An 18,222-nucleotide genomic window follows, 5' to 3' on the forward strand; every position below is an offset into this window, starting at 1 on the left:
GGTCTGGTATTGTGCCCAGAATATGGCAATAGGCTCACCCCCTATTACATGGGACTTATAACACGAATGGTGAAAAATGGGTGTAGAAAACTTTAGCACCATTTTGTTTTAAAAATGGATGTGACATTACATAATACCTCCTTGGTACTCGTATCCATGACAAACGGTTTACGTATTTCAAAATTCGTTCTAGAATCTAGAATAGACAACTAATAATCCCATTGGGACCACTATCCCGTTCTATTTTTAAATCACCTCTCGTAAATCTAACGTTTTATCTCGACGTTCCATTTTTCTCAGTTCGAATTTTAAATTTTCTAACCCGGAACCGCGCGGCGTGATCCAACACACCAATTATCGTTGCCGGGGCCCATTCGACCAGCCTTCACTCTTACTCATTACATTTCCATTAACAAAAGCAGGGTTGCCCAACCATTCCGAGCCACATTTAAAAAGATCGCCAACCTTTAACCCGTAAACGTTTTGTGGGCGGGTCTGTACTGCCATTGTAACACTTCTGAGCTATTTCAAGTGTCAAATTAATGATTCGAAACAGTGAGGCGCTAGAGACCGGGCTGTGTGCCCGCTCAAAAGTTTTTTTGTTTGGTGCAAGCTATGAGTGGTATGTTAAGATTAATTTGATTGAGCTTGCTATGCGCGTGAGTACGTACAAAACTGATTTACGCACCAAACTTTCACTAAAAGACGTTGGACAAAATTAATCTAGTTAACTTAGCTTCGTTGATTTGATTCGTTAGGTGATTACTCGAGATGTAGTGCATTGAACCGCTCGCAGACCCCGGCGACCTCATAAGGTCATTTCATACTTGTAACTTGCGCCACACCTCACAACAGCCACACACTCGCTATTCACAATTGCGCAACGAACAAATCTTATCGTAACATCTGAACTTTTGCACATCCGATATTACGAGATCTGTACAATGCACATCTTTAGCGTTTCTCTAGCTTTCTATACCCAAATAGTTTCTATACATTTGCATAATTAACTTTGTAGCCATTAATCTATGTCTATGTAGTGGAATTTGTGTGCAATGCAATTTTAAGACGTCAGTCTCCTGATGTTCCGGTTGACCTAGTTTCGAACTAAGCGCCTCGGTACAAGGATTTTGGATGGGCCATTCGACGGCGAAATAGAAGCCTAAGTAAACCGTAACTGCCGTGTATAGTTTACATTAAATGGGAGGCTTTTCAACGGGCTTAACTGTCCTAAAAACTTTAATTAAATAATTAAACGGAGTAGAGTAACCATTGTTATTAAACGCGTTGACTAACACAGCTTAATGGGTTGGTGTTACGACGGAATGTGACCATATAAAAAGCACACTTAAATTAGAATTAATACGTACAAAAAGGTCATTGGTCACTTTTGTACACAGCAAGGCGTTAAAAGGGTTAGTTTATTTAGCCTAACAAAATACCACATCAAAAAACAATAAATCAATAAAATTATTCATACAGAATGCAAATACGTTGTTGAGAAATCTATTCTAAATAACGTTCCAATAACTTGTTTCGAGTTTCTCAGTAAAATAGTTAGTACAAGTTATTGTTATCAGATTTATTCGCGTATTTGGCAGATCCGTGGAGTCGCGATAGGCTGAACGAAATAGCACGCTCGACCCAAATTCTAAATCTGCCAGCACAACAGTTAGATTGCGACACCTTTCAATTTTGATACGCATTGTAATAGCATGGCTCCCAGAAAAATGGTTCCCGTACATTTTTGGGGCAATGGGGGGTCTATTAAAGGATTTTAGAGGATGGGATCGGGTGGGAATGTCCAGTTTGGTTAATATGTGTACACCAAAATCAGGTGTGCGGTTGCAAAATCTGGCTAATTGGAAATGTGTTGTTGTTTTAAGTCGGAATTAACAAGTTTGGATAATAATAATTTTATACTAACTAGCGTAGCTTTGAAATTGTTTTTGTGATTGAAAAAGTATCTTTTACAGTATGATTCACTAAAGTCTCAAGTTGTATATCAACAACTTTGTGTAATCTTATCTTAGGGACACCGGCGTATCTTTTTGCGTCGGCGCAAACGATCAATGCGAATCGACTACAAAGATTTACGACTTCTCCACTAAAAGCCGCGTGAATTATGCCCATACACCCGTCTCGTTCCCCCATAATGTCTAACTAAAGAGTAAAAGGGAGAGAGGATATTTAGTAGTACTTCGATTTAAACTTTGTGAAAGTTCCCGGTATTTCACGGGGTGTGGAATGGAATCTTCGTTCGAGCACAAGTACCTAACTAGCTGGTGTCGTTTATAATTGTTGTAGTCTATTTGATAACGAACTTTCGGTATTTCGGTATGTATGTAAATCCGAATTTATGCGTGTTAGTAAACTTCAACGAGTTTAGAATACACCCTCTTTTATGCAACAAACTTTTTTAATCCTGGCCGCAAATGACCACCTTTTTCTTTTTAAAGATTCGATTCTATCGTTCCAATTTCAAATTGAATTCTGTTTACATTTACAAGATGGCCGCTAGGATTTTTATCTCAATGTTTAACCTTATTAAAATCTTGCATTAACCCACATTTTGAACATCACATCTGAATCCGTACGAGATTTTATTTCAATCTAAATTCATCCGCTTAGATTGAGTAAGATCTTACAGTATTAAAAATTTAATGGATATGTCTGACTGTAAAATTATTTAAACTGTCGTTATTTTTGCAATAACTGTTTCTTGTAATAAAATAAGAACATCTGCTCGTGTGAGTTTTATTTTTGTTTAATCCTAGGATAGTTGTTAGTATTATTTATTTAACCTATACTTTTAATAACTTGGTTTATTTACTGGCACATGTGCTACCATAGCTCTGTTTAACGGGGGAAAATCATCCAAAGACTTCTCCCGCCTTGGGCGAGACAAGAGGGAGTATCAGACTCTTACTGACTAAAAACCACTTCATTCCTACTCCTGCTTTTCGAGCCGGAGCCCCGGTAAACCTGCTAGGTAGTCCGCACCTCGGGAGTGCTTTGTCTACTAGTAAAAATTATTATAATTTTCGACACCGAAATCGACAACATTAAATTGTTTAGTCCCTAATTTCTTTTAATACCTAAAAACCTACTGTAGACATACCTCTACCTACTCTTTAGTAACTAATAATAAATCGTATAATTACATTGTCCTCAATATAATAAATCACAAAAACTTGACATTTTCCTTCACTACAAGGAAAGTAGAAATTAAAAAGATGATCTCATACACCATTTGCCTGTAGTTATGACTCATCTCTGGTATACAAACTCTTTATATAAGCATCTATACACATATGTTTAGACGTCATACGATTAACTGTCGTAAATTCATGAGTAACTCAAAATAACATAAAAACATCACATCTTTTAATCGTTTTGAGGAAAAGCAGATGTTGAAGTGACTATGATTACTTATAATCTACTCTGGTCTACTCTGTCTAAACTACGATCCTGGCTTACAGGAGTTGCAGCGGTTTGGTAGGTTATGGCAGGCTTGTACCATTAAAAAAAAACTTAGTAGAGTTATTTAATAATGTTTAAGTACTTAACCCAGTCCTTACCAATTATTATTGTTTTCAGGACAAAATTGTTATTAAGGAGTAGTTTAAGTAATCAATAAATGTCTCTGAGTATGGCAGAAAACATATTATTTTAACTACCTAATACTTAATTACTAACTTTGATTTTGATTTAGCAAGTTCTATGATAAACCTGTTGCCATCGAAAGAATTTTAGAAATCGGATTACCTTTTCCAGTAAATCTTTTACCAATAATAAATCATAGCAAAATACCTACTGGTTATTAATATTTTGGTTCGAATTCTCAGTAACAACACGAAATTTAAAAATTAATACATACTACATACATTAAAAGGCGAATTACTAAAGAAATACTCGCAAGAAGGTTCGTTCACCTCTGTCGAAAGCTAGACTATTGTTTAGTTATTTTTGAACTATTCAAAGCGTTATTTTTAGCTATTTGCCTACGCATTACTATAATCATATTACGGCATGACGTCTGAAAACTACAAAAAAAAACCGTACTGAATGACTAATGAGTGTTTTATCGGTTTACATTTTTTTTACAGTGGCCACTGCTGAGTAAAGGCCTCTTCTCGCACGGAGAAGGTTTGAAGCATTAATCACCACGCTTGCTGAATACGGGTTGGCGATTTCAAACTTATAGTTAATTAGAAATTATAAGCCCAGGTTTCCTCACGATGTTTTCCTTAACCGTTTGTCAGTGGTGTCTAAATAATCAAAGTCAAAGTCAAGGCATTTATTTCAATTAATCCTAAATTAGGCACTTTTGAAACGTCAAATTGAATTGAATTGAAGCTAGGTGCTCGTCCAAATTCGGAAAGAGTCAAATTCTTACTTGCCGTTGGTAGGTTTCGAGCCCGTCTTAAACCTCCAGGCCTCCATAGTATCTCTGCTTACATATAGCGAATAACCGGCGTGATAATATATTTAAATGCATTTACTGCACTTAGGTATTGTTAACACAATGCTTCATTGATAACATACAATGCTTGAGTCATTGAAGTTGACACTTAGATATGCATATGCACATATCTATTGTATTTTATGTATGTATGTTTGTCCTCTATTCGAGACTTCTTTGTTATATGTATGAAGCTTATCAGTTATATGTCATCTTCAAGAAATACTAGAATACGAAAGTTTTAAGATATTTGTTAGACTATAACTCTAGAATCACTTAACAGAATTAGATGCGATGGGACTTAGAATGTAGTAAAACTGACGATAGTAGCAAAGTGGGTGGTAGTTGTTGGATACTGGAGAAGAGCTGAAGATCGAGGTCAGTAGTGGTTTTAGGAACAAAATCGTTACTAAGGAATAGTTTGAGTAATCATTAAATGTCTCTAAGTACGACAGTATAATATAATTTAAATAAAAATATACACAATAACGTTGAGCTAATTTTAAATACACAATTGTAATTCCCTCATAATTAAAAATAACTATCACGAAATTATATACCTGGAAAAATCAAATATTATTTCACGCATATAGGTACCTATGTAATACATAAATAAACATTACATAGTGCATAACCATCCTCACTATTTACCTCTATGTATAAGGAAACACTGTAAATTTACAATTGTGTTTCACATAGTATATACCTAGGTAAGATAATACCTATTGGATAAATTAAATATATCTTCTCGGTACTTGAAATAATTATACTGCTACCAAGGTCGCATGTAACGTCATTTCGATACTTTATTTAGTATATAATTATATACTGTTTTTGTTACACTGATGAGTAAATTGTTTCAATTCAATGTTAGTTATTAGATGTATTAATAACTAGGAATATTGTTTTTTTTTAAATGCCATTGCATGATGTGCCTGTTAGAATGCTTTGTAAACGAACACATTAAAAACATTTATGTGGAAGCGTTCTTTTATTATTATTTTTTGTTTGACATTATTATACAGCTCTCCCTCTCTCTCTCGTTCTCTTTTTCTTTCTGTCTCTTCATGTAAACAAATACCAAAGATAAGTTCTCTATTTAAAAAAGTAACTTGTTATTAAACTTAAATCTCTCAATTCTTGTTATTACTATTCCAATCGTATTTCAAACTATTGATCTAAGTTAACAGCATACTTAGCATAACTTTGAAAGTCAAACATTAAGATCCTAGCAACTTAACTGATGTCAAATATCAATGTCAAAAGTTCAACGTAATCAAGAATAGTTATAGTGATCAGTTTATGAGAAAACTGACACGGTGTGATATGAATGTGATTTTAAATTAATTTGTTCATTAGCCAAATGAGAGCCTATTGCTAGTTATCGAGTTAGCGATTAATATTATCGAGAGATTTCGTTTTTATCTAAATTATAAGTTTTGGACGTGTTAGCTTATTTGTTTTGGTTAAATTGTTGAATAGACACTCGTGATCAAATCTCATTTTCAGATTTAACTTGATCTCATATTAGTTATGTATGTTATTCTCTGATAACGTATACAATGATAACTTCGATTAAGCATATCTTAATGTCCCATCAAATTATGGCTTATTAGGTATGCTATGTATACCAACAACTTAACTATAGCGAAATGAAAGCACGCAAAGACGTAACTACCTAGTTCCAAATACAAACAACTACAGAGGATTTCGAAATGACCCATTTACCACCACCAACTTTGTTTTAAATAACTAATTAAAAAAGAAATCAACACAATCCCATACACTTACATTTACGTAACTTTTAAAATATTTGCACCGCCATACAGACCCATCAACAGATGTACAAATTATTTTCAATGCACATCTTACTCAACGCTAAACGTCAGTTACGAAACTGTATAATAGAACAGAAAATGTCTTATCTAAGCATCGAACCCGAGCCTTTGTGTGGACAGAAGAATAGGACGGAACTTTTTGGTTATGCAATTGTTCAAGAGTGCATGGAGAACGAAAAATCGAAACTAATTGTCTATGGTAGCAGCTTGGCCTTGTGGAGTTCCGTTCGAATATTTTGACACATTATAATATTTTCCTTGAGAAGAGTGTTTAGTTTCTTTCTGTGTTGTCTCTGTTTCAACCTTAGTATTGTATCGTATCGTTGCGTTACGCCGTAACTATTCCCGAAGTGGTAGGCAGACTTGCACATTACAGCACATAATGCTACTGTACAATGTACACCCAGTTTTCACCATGTCTTAAAAGTTCTATGTAAGTAGGGGGTGAGCCTATTGCCATATACTGGGCACAATTCCAGGCTCCGTGCTACTATTTTCGAGAAATTCGCCCAGCAATACTTCGAACTACGGGAATCGAACCCGAGACCTTGCCCGGCAGTCGCACTTGCGACCAGTCAACCAACGAGGCAGTCGACGTTCGAGTTCAACCTTAGTTTGTATAGAATTTTATACATTTCATTGTACTGATGTAATACGTCTGAAAATGTCAGATACACTCAACATAATAAATAATTATTTAGGTTGAAATACACGGTAAATATAATCATATTATTATCTTTAAACGTAGGTAATAAACCAAGATACTAAGAATTCGGTTAAAAATAGACGCCTATTTCTGGACCTTATTAAATATTAAGAGACGTAACAAGTTGCCGAGCGCTGACCTTTGAGCCGTGGGACCTTTTAATCTAAAACCCTATCAGACACATCTTCACACAACTAAGTACCTTTTAACACAAGTTTTTATCACAAACGCTGATGATGCAACTTCAAATCAAAAGCGAAGCAGAACGAATCACGAAAAGACGTATTAGCTTTCATTCGACACAAGGATTTTTTTTATTTCAAATACCAATACCTCGTCGCCACTCGGCGCCAATGCTTCCGAAAAGATAAAATGGCAGTAACAAACGTAACGCTTAGCAAAAGGCATCGGGACAAAGCGTCGTCGGACGCCATCGTAAGGTGCGCTGAGTCAGCTGTGAGTGCTAGCACCCGCCATATTGGATTTTTATTTTTTAAAACTGCGAGCATAGACAAACGATTCGAATGAGTTCGGATACAATTTGTTTTTATTGCATTAGCTACTGGGATATTTGGGAGTTGTTTGGAAATTTTCTTCGGGTTAATGGCTTGTTTGTTGTTGCTTATTTAGATTTGTTTAACGTTTTTTAGTACTTGTGTACATTTTGTACCAATTACTGATGATAACGAGGTGTTTTATGATAATATTATGATTCTAACTCAATGAATTAAGCTTGTATTTGTTTTTACAACTGCTTTTAGAGTACATTTCGTTTATAAATGATTGCTATAGTAAACGATACATTAATTTCACTGGAAATAACAAAAACTCATTATACGAACGAACGAAACAGGATTCCCTAACTAATTATTGAAACAAAGCTTCAAAACACTAATGTGGAATTGAATACAGGTACTAATGAAATTAAATACTCAGGTTTCAGTACCTACGTCAAAATGTCTAAATAGCGAAGCCATTCGTATGGTCTAGCTCAGTTCGACTAACAAACACAGCATAAATATTAATTAGGATATTCATAACATTATGAATACAAGTTATGGGTAGAATACAATGAGCGCGGGGACCCTTAGCTTTCATAAAAGTAATTTGTATTTAATTAAAATACTAATCACATTTGAAATACAGAGCGGTGTACAAAACATGGTCAGGCCATAAATCAACGTCACACCCTGTTCTCGATAAGCTTTAAAAACAAAATGAAAATTCGCTAAAAATCCGCGGCGCAGAGTAAAAATCACCGCGAGAATTACACCACGAACTTTTTTAATAACGCTCCGGATTCAATCTCAATCGAAAAATACGTAACAAAAAAATCCTCTACACAACAGTAAGAAAAATGTATAAACATGTCAGGGGACCGGTTCAGGTACGCCATTTTTTATTGAATTGAACACCTATGCCCGAAAGGGACGCTCGTTTCCCTACCTTTTCATGCGCAGCAAAAACCACAAGACGAAAGCGGGACACACGCATAGCGCCGTCTCTGTCCCGCGGCCGCTGCATTCATGAGGACAAAGAATAAGTAGTAATAAAGACGTGACATTCGTGCAGATGGTTGATAAAACTTAATACTTGGCAGTTTGTTCGTTCTTGGGCTATTAAAAGGCAACGAACAGATACGTTGTTACACGCTCTTTAGTTCCCGAGACTCATGAAAACATTAAAGGAAATGGTTCTCTCCGGCGAGCTCGTATATATCGTTTCCATGTTGGTGGTATCGGCGAGCCTTTTTACTTTTGCTATTGGCGCGAAATTGGAGGGAAAGAAAACGGCAAACATTCAATGTCTCAATTTAACTCCCACGCGGTGGAAGCAGACTTGATTGCGTTCAAAGTATCTCAAACGTTCCGAGTTACGATCCAAATAAAAGAGTTCAATTATTTTAGGCTCGCCTAATTTTTATCGTTCGGCCGAACGTTTGGATTCCAGGCGAACGTTTTTAAATGACAAATGCCTCGTGATCCATCTGTTTCGGCTTTCTCGGGCTCGAGTTATTCTGTCTTCTCGAACCAATTAATAAAAGAGAGAACCGATATCCCCTTTCCGATCCGAAGGGACAAGTTCGGCCTCCAATTTTTACCTGTCGTTATTACTAGCGTTGACAGTGGTATTACAAGGGTCGCAAATGTGTGCGACACTTTTGAAATATCCTTAATGTTATTATGCTCTGATGACGCTTTATAGGATTTATGAATGGCGTCCACACTCGAAATGTTTTCTCACGTTAACATGATGGCGTTAATTGTATCAAAATAAAAGGTTACGTCAATGTTTTGACTTTATGTGTGATCGAATTACATATCAAAAGCATATAAGTCAGATTTGATGTATAATATGAATTGAATCGTTGTTACTTGAGTTTTTATAGGTCTGATGCGATGAAGCTGTGGAATAAGTCTTATGACGCACGGATTTCTACTTTTGATGACGGCAAACTTCTCAAATGAGTTCTGGAAAACTGCCTCGCTGCCGATCCGGGAGTCATACGAAACTCGTAAAACCCAAGCAAGTCTTGACTCACCACCATTCTGTAATCTAACATAAATGAACGATCCTGTCGCTGTTATCGTTACATTTCTCCTTTTACACGCAAATCCCGCCGAATTTATATAGAGAAAACTCAGTACGTTGCAGGTTTCTGGGCGTGCAAAATCGACGGCTTGTTACTACGGAATGTTGGTGGGGAGGACTCGTAACGCGGCGTAACATAAATCGATCGTTTGTTCAGCTGATTGCTAGATTGAAAACCTCACTTTTTGCACTGTAATCTCATCAGCTTACAGCCTACACAATCGAATTCTGGCAATTTCCGCAAACTTTACGGCTTCATGCAATCCAGTGTTAGGTGATTTGATTGACAAGAGATTCGAACAAGCGTAAGTCTATAATTCTGAAACAATTCCGGTCCACAATAAACTTTCAACTTGAGATCCTAACGGGAACCGAAATTATTTCCGAGGCGAGCCTTCGAGACAATAAAATAGCTTTCTTATAACCATTTTGCCTTGGGGCTATCCCGTAATGTGCGTAACTTCCTTACGCACTCCGACAGAACCAGAGTGTAATAAAACAATAAAATGTTGCAAAACTCCTTGGATTGCTGTTGTTAACATCTCAAGGTGAAAAAATAAACATCTGCTCGGGCTAGGTACTATAAGTTTAGCCCAAGTCTAGGTATCGCAGCTAAGTATAGTTGAGGGACTTGGAGCAAGTTTGCGTGTCGCTCCAGGGGACACCGAAGTGATTTAATGAGTCTGTTATTATAATATTGATTGTTACAGTAATCAAGGGTAATATCCGAAGCGATTTACTAAAGCCAGCTAGACTAGTAAACGTTGCAAATGAGCTACAGAATATCCGATATTAGAATATTATTTTCTATCTGCATCCCGCGGCCATTTTGACATTTTCTGTGTCGCTTCAGATCGTCATTAGTGTTCTAATATTATTACTAAACGTTTATAAAGAGGACACTTTAACAGCTTAGTTAAAATAAAAGACTCTTTAATTACTTTAAACCACATGAAAAGAGAATTTATTCACAAATTAAAGTTTAATGTAGCGGTTTTAAAAGACACTTCTGAAGACGTTTTTAAAAAATGTTTGAAATAAAACTGAAGGTGGAAAGAGGAACATCAAAAAGTAGTGGATTGTAGTTTAAAAAGGGAACTAAAAGTAAGTTAACTTCAGGCTACTTTATGAGTATTAAAAGAACATTCGGTTGGTCACAGACTAACAAATTAACTAATAAAAGATGTGTCACTACTTTGAGGACCGACCCGACCGACCGAATCGAACCTGTGTCGATTTTTTTATATACATATAGTTACTTAATATGATGGCGTTTGGCCACCATTTAAACATTATACATGACATTAAATTATATAATGCTTAATCAATTATGCATGTATTAGATTAATCTTGAATAACTCGAAAGATAATCAGATATAAAACACGATATTTCGATGGAGGAAAGTTTATGTTTTTTTAAGATTTCGCTTGACATTATGGTCTGTATTTATTTGTATGTAATTGTTGTTTAAACTCAAAAATACCATACTGAACATAGAACTATATAAGTTCAACAAGAATTGTTATTAACTAATTTGAAAAGTTAAGTATTTTTTCACAAAAGATATCTCTAAAACCAACCAATACTACCTATAATAGACATTCTTGAGAGTCCATCACATCAAAATTCTATGTAAAATGAATACCACTTGAATATAACAACAACTAACCTAACTATTCGAAAATAATACATAAAATTTGGCACATAAAGTTTAAAATCCTTTAAACAAATTCATCACTAGAACTTCAATGCCTCGTTTTAACTACAAACAAAACAGATACCAACTAAATACTTTTACCATATTGTACTTTACAAAGTAACTATTGAGAAAAAAAAATAGGTTTTAACACAGACCATTAACGAAGTCGATTAGTAGAACTATTCTACTCTTAACGACAATTCTGACCTCACAGTTATGACCGTTCCAACTCTCCTTTTACATTTAGTTTTTAAAAAGCTTTCTGATATTTTAAAACATATACATTTGATGCAACTGGTAAGCAGAGGTGCACATTACGGCACGTAATGACGCTATACAATGTATACCCACTTTCCACCATTGGTGTTATAAGTCCCATGTAATAGGGGGTGAGCCTATTGCCATATACTGGACACAATTCCAGACTCTGTGCTACTACTGAGATTTTTTCAGAAAAGCCGAAAAATCCCAGCATATACTTTGCCCGACCCGGGAATCGAACATAAGACCCCTTTCAGATCCGGCAGTCACATTTGAAACAGGATAAAAATATTCACAGGAAACTCAGAGCGGACTTCACTAAATAGGCAATTAAGTAATAAAATCATTGACAGATGTGTCATAGCTATGTCATATCTGACGTGACACGTTAATCTGAATTACTTAATCTACATCAATCAACACGGTGGATGCAATCATCTAATTTCACGTTTCAATATTAACTGAATAATAGGGCATAATGCTGCATTGAATTTGTATCATCATTAGAATAGATTGGTCTAATCAAAAACAATTTATTTTACCGGAGATTTTATACGATAATGATAATGTATCTGTGCACAATTCAAAATTCGAACGTAACGTCAAAACCATAAACAATGTACTCTAGAAACTATCAATCCGTTTTATCATAGACAATTGACAGTCGACTTGACTCCATACACGTCTGATTGATCTACGCTCATAAAACACTGGGTACGCGCTAAACGACATGAAATTACGACTCATTGGCCACGCATGGCCGGCCTAACAGTGATTTTCATCACGATGCCATGTCACAATGGCCTGTCAAATTTAATTAATCCGCTAAAATCAAACATGGCGACTTATGTCTTATTATCTGTGGTCGTACTTCACTGACCGCTCGAATAACGGTAACCGGTGGTCCAGAATTTTTTTACTGTTAAATGTCGAAGATAAGTTGATGGTTTATTTAGATTTAGAATTGTAAGCCCACGCGCTTTCTGATTGGTTATTTTTGTTACGATTGATGTTTATTGGACGGCAGTAGCTCGGAGCGATTATGGATGTTTTATGTTACATGTTTTTATGCTACCTATTGGATTGTATAATAGTAGAATTACATTGGAGTAGAGTTATCAACTTTATGTCTTAAGGATAACAGTCTTTAATCCTTTACCAGCAAAATCGCAAAGCAAAAAATTAAGAACAAGTATTAGTTACTGGCCTTTTTCGGTTTTTCGAAACTTTCTCAGTAACTAATAGCACGGAGTTTGGAATTGTGTCCAGTATATGGCAATAGGCTCAGGACTTATAACACATAACACTAACGGTGAAAAGACACAAAAAATAATAATAAAACGGAACACATTGTACAGTGGCATAACGTGCCATAATGTGCACCTCTGCCTACCCCTTCAGGGATAAAAGGCGTGACGATACGACGACAACGAAAGTTAAGAAAATTCTCTACTTAGTTACTGTTTCACCTAACAAATAAATAATAAAACACATATGTACTAGTAACAAAACCACTTCATTGCTTATTCAATCAACCCTGAACTTCAGTAGTGTTATCATTAAGGTTATATACGATAAAAATTCGTGTGTTTGTGTGTGTTTTTGACAGCTAATAATTACGAAACTGATGTAGGCTGGTTCGTCACATTTAGCTAGCTATAGAACAATGACTGATATAATTCATTGATGATATTTTATACGGGTCTAAAAATATTATTTTGTTACCTGTTCTGTCTTTGGCTTTTTGAGTGGGCTTACAAAACATGATATATTAGGTAACTGGTGAAAAGTGGGTGTTTAGTACATTGATCTCTCTATTTATCGAGAATAATAATTCCAGGATATTTTCTGTCCCTAGGTCCCTTTGTATGCTTAAACCGTTAAAACTACGCAACGGATTTTGACGCGGTTTCTTTTAATAGATAGACTGATTGAAGAGGAAGGTTTATATGTATAATACAAGCATAATATGTCACCATTGTACCCATGCGAAGCTGGGGCGGGTCGCTAGTAAATAAATAAACTTGTAAATATGTGGGTACTTTAATAGATAATGGGTATTGATTTGCATTATTAACGTTCAAATACTCAAACGACACTTAATTTTAAGACGCTCTCAAGAATAGTTCTGTCACTACAAACTCTTTATAAAATACAGAGATAGCACGATATTTAAGTACAACTTAAAATTGAGTAGCGTTTCAGTATTCGCATAAACATATTAATTTTAACAGACACCCGCCTGTTTAAGTAAAACGTAAGTACCTAAATAGATCTCAACTAATAATAAAAAAACTAGGTAATAGTTAACTGTTTACATTTCTATTGTAAACTAGGTTATGTGTCGTCATTGCGTCATCGAAATAATCACGGCAACAATGCCACCGTGCAAATAGTTACCGGTCAAACGTGTCAACTTGCAAAATGATTCACTTCAAAATAAAAACAAACAAATGCCTACCTAGTGTTACCGAAGTAGTAAATTGTAATAAAACATTGTTTTAAGAAAATGTAAACAGTGAAAAATAGAACCTCCTCCTTTTTTTGAAGTCGGTTAAAAAACGGAGCCTCGTTCAAATGTTAAAGTACGATCTTCCATTTTTTTAAGTCATATCATATAATTAGTTATCTAAAACCATCTCTTAAGTCTGTAAAATACTATGTTTAAAACCATAACAAAATAGTTTCAGTCAAACACGAAATAATTGTGCTCAGACATACTGATCAAACTGAGAACCTTTTTGGAGTCGGTTAAAAATGCAAAAAATCCTAAGTCTGTCTATACAATAATCTGCGAATTTTACAACTGGTTATACCTAATAAATCACGACTGCTATATCGTATAAGTCTACTCAGATACATATATTTCCAGTACCTATTTACAATTTGTTAAACTTTAGGACTCAGAAAGAGCAAACTTGAACCAAAATAAAATAAAAAAACAATCGAACGCATTTCGATTGAAACCTAACTATTTTTCTTTTACATGCTGGCACTATTTCAAAACGGGCTAAACCATTTATGTAGACAAATAATACCTATGTACCTACTTATGTACATACTTTATTTAAACACACACAATAGACACGTTTGCTTGTAAGGACTAAAATGAGTCAGTAAACATACAAAGTCTAATTTTTTCGTCCTCCGTCGACCGCTAGACGGCAAAGTAATTTACATTCAGCCTCATTCAGCCAAGTTTAGAAAAGAAAATTCTTATAAATCAAAAAAAGCGCACCCCTATTGAACAGCCGTAAATTTTGACACCATCGTGTTATTAGATTAAAAAGTAAAAGATTTACCTAGTTCGTTCGGAATTACAGTGAAATTATGTGTTTTTTTTTTCTGAGAACTTTTCGTCCAAACATCGAGTTTTTTTGAGGTAAACAAATTGGCGTTTTCAAATAAAGTGGAGGAAAATTTGTATTAAAAAGGGGAAAGGTTAACTTTAAATTATGTACTAAAGTGTATAGTTAAATTAATTTGATTTGTATTACCTTTCTTCTTAATAGGTTTCAATTGTATCGCTTAAGGTAAACAATTGAAACAAAAAATATAAAGACAGATTAGTTAAGCAAAATTTCATTTTTAGCGACCTAAACCTAAATATTTGCAAGCAAACAAAACAAAATTGCAAAATAAACAAATATAACCAAATATAGAAACATTTCACTACGATTTACAACCAAAAATAAAAGCCAATAAATCAAATGGGACACGAAAAAAAATGTCAACTCCCATAACGCATCAATCCTACGTTTCCCGCGCAAACGTAGGATGGAGCACAGACTATAGAACGCAGCTCACGTTTTTTCCCTAGTCAATTAGCTCACGGCAGCGCACCATACAGCCAAGCGACACATGTCAACATCTGTTCTACAACTACCGATGTGACACGCACGTTTCCGGACTTAGATTTTTTATGTGGTAAATTAACGCTCCAAGGCATAATACTCGAAAAAACCACGACACGTGCGTTCTAGCCCCTAAATGAACAGTAATTTTATATGCATTGTGTTCTTTATTAAGAGTGCATTGTGTGAGTAGAAACAATGTCGAATTGGTTTTCGTCAATGAGAATAGAAACATAACTAAGTGGGTATGAGAAAGTACTTGTTTACAGACGTTACGTTACTTTCTTTTTGATTGTTAAGCTGTTCTACGATTTTTATATTCGTAAGTAAATTTTTCATAAAATATGTTGTTGAATTCGCAATAAAATTTTATTTCATCGTCCTTTACAATCTTGCAATGACATTTCTCACATACGAATTTTCATACTTTTATTGTTTACCAGATCAATATTTATGGTTATTCAAAATCTACAACTTTATCTTACACACGACCGCCATCAATACTGCCTTTACGACTTGTTTTACGACTAAATCAACGGTTTCATCTTGTAAATTGTAACCCTTAAATTGTCTATAAAATTATGTTATCCGATGTGAGTATTCAAATTTTGATAATAAAACTGAATCTGAAACCACTGTTTCTTGTAATAACAATTCTATGGAGTTCTAAACAATCTCTATATAGATGCAATCTAAATCGAACTATCTAACTTTATGGTTCACAAAACTTTTACCCACGTCTCTATTAAAAAAAAAGTGAAATGTCACAGAACATCAAGAATTCGCGCCCATTAACCTGTCAAAAATCACTTTGTCATTCAATCTTGTGTGTGGGACAGATTAAAATATTCGCATTTAAATTAAAATCGGTACTTAATCAATACATATTTTTGCATAATTTGTTTTAAACAATTATTTATTGTTCACGGAAAGTTAAATGGGTTGTTTGTGATGTAAATTACGTGGCGTTTTAATGTCGAAACGTAAAATTAGTGTTCAAACTGTTTGTGATTGCTGTTTCAGTAAAATCGGGTTAACAAAGCTATCTATTGTGTTGTTTCGTATAATTAACTGCGAAGATTCGTACGTTAATGTAACGTTGCGTTCTCAATTTTGGTAAAAGCTTGTTGTCTCACGAGTGACGCCATCTCTCGGGCGGATGAATTGAAACTATGTTGTATCATAAAAAATCTGCGAATGTGAAGACGGGTTTTATTGTTGTTTTTGCGATTCGCCGTTTCGTAGAAATGTTTCTTTTAAGACGAACTTGCTTGTGGCTATTATAGCAAGATAGACAGGTAACTACACACTTCAATTTATCTAATAAGTATCATATGACAGACCTATTTCGTTTTACCTTAACTTGGTCACATAAAATATGTAAATCAAGAAACTTTCAATACTATTAATGTAATCGTTTCGACATTACTAGCTTATTCCTTCGAGTAAAAAGCTCGGTCACCGTAGCTAATCTTATCAATCGTAATCTTTCGGTGTAACTATTCATAATGTTCCTTCGACCATAAAAAAATGTTATTAACACAATTATAATCGAATCGACGAAAATCCAACAACAAAAGTTATCAAATGATCGTTAAGTGGAGCCGGGTGGCGGGCACCATCAAGTTGTACCGTTACACCAACTCGCCTAATTAATACTCGCCCACTCGAGCCTCGGCCGGACTCGAACCCGTTCGCAGGGCCGCAATGTTTACCGCACATTGCACGCCGCGCGCATCTACAATGCAAATCCACAAACACCATCCACGATCTGCGATTCAATATCGACGCATTACAAGCCCTGAGCTTCCTCACTCGCATACGAAACCGAATCAAGACTATCGATTTAACTCTACACGAGGGTCGTAGAAAGAATTCCTTACAACAATGAGCCGGTGTAACAATAAATACCTTAATGATATCCCGAGATCGGAGAGAAAAGGCGTCCGGCGGCGGCAGGCGGAACCCGTTCCACAGTTTTCAAGAGAAATCCTCCACTGTAACACCTCGAACAGACAACATCACAATATGAAATGGCACAATCTCACACGAGCACTATAATAATAGGAATCCACAGCACTGGTTTGGTTTTGGTACAAAAGATGTTTTTTCGTAACACAGCGCGGCGAATACACTCTCTCCGCGAGACAACCGACGCGCACGGCAGCCGGGCACGAACTGAACTGGTTTTGCTGGGGGTGCGGGGTCGCGGGGAGGGGTGGACGGGTGCGTTTGGTTCGGTTTTATGAAAATATTTCGTGAGTAATGCACGTGTTATGTCGGCGAGTGCGTCGGCCTAGAGCGGCCTCGGATCTTTGATTGAAGTGCACTGTGCGCTGCGATAGATAAAGATAGTAAAAATCCCGACGTGTCGTAGTGGACACGCTTCCCGGCGACACAAGCTGTGAGGTCTTTGTCTCTTCCTACGCTTTCCATTCGATAAAGGCTGAACTTACCCGGGCTTAGTGCACGTTGCATTTCTATCTACAATCAAATTTACAACGGATTGCTACTCGTTCGATATTACGTTTCGTATCGTACCTTCATTATTGTATCTTTCAAAGCATATTGCATCTATAATTCAGTTGATCAGAGCATTGCCCTAGCTAGCCAGGTCGCGGGTAGGTTTTGTTTGTAGCGAGTACTATTTACAATTCTGTTTTATTGGTATAACGTCGACAGCCTTTCGGAATTGTCTATTTGTCTTCGTAATTATTCTATAATAGGCATTTGGTTCTGTCGGACCTATGAATAAATTTTTGTTTGCTTTCTGTAAACGATTTATAATGTGAAGCGTCGTGGGTCG

The 18,222-nt window shown here is 35.7% G+C and overlaps 1 protein-coding gene across 10 annotated transcripts in view; it reads right to left on the minus strand.

The window, feature by feature from the left end:
- The window catches only part of LOC118280800 (latrophilin Cirl), a 316,925-nt gene extending 299,315 nt beyond the window's left edge, over positions 1-17,610 (minus strand). For all 10 annotated transcript variants that reach the window (XM_050699507.1, XM_050699510.1, XM_050699508.1 and 7 more), the window contains exon 1: positions 17,328-17,610. The gene's annotated coding sequence lies outside the window, so the exon portion shown is untranslated. The remainder of the gene's footprint in view (positions 1-17,327) is intronic.
- Between the last annotated feature and the right edge of the window lie 612 nt (positions 17,611-18,222).

The sequence above is a fragment of the Spodoptera frugiperda genome, chromosome 16, assembly GCF_023101765.2.
Source record: "Spodoptera frugiperda isolate SF20-4 chromosome 16, AGI-APGP_CSIRO_Sfru_2.0, whole genome shotgun sequence".
Taxonomy (NCBI): domain Eukaryota; kingdom Metazoa; phylum Arthropoda; class Insecta; order Lepidoptera; family Noctuidae; genus Spodoptera; species Spodoptera frugiperda.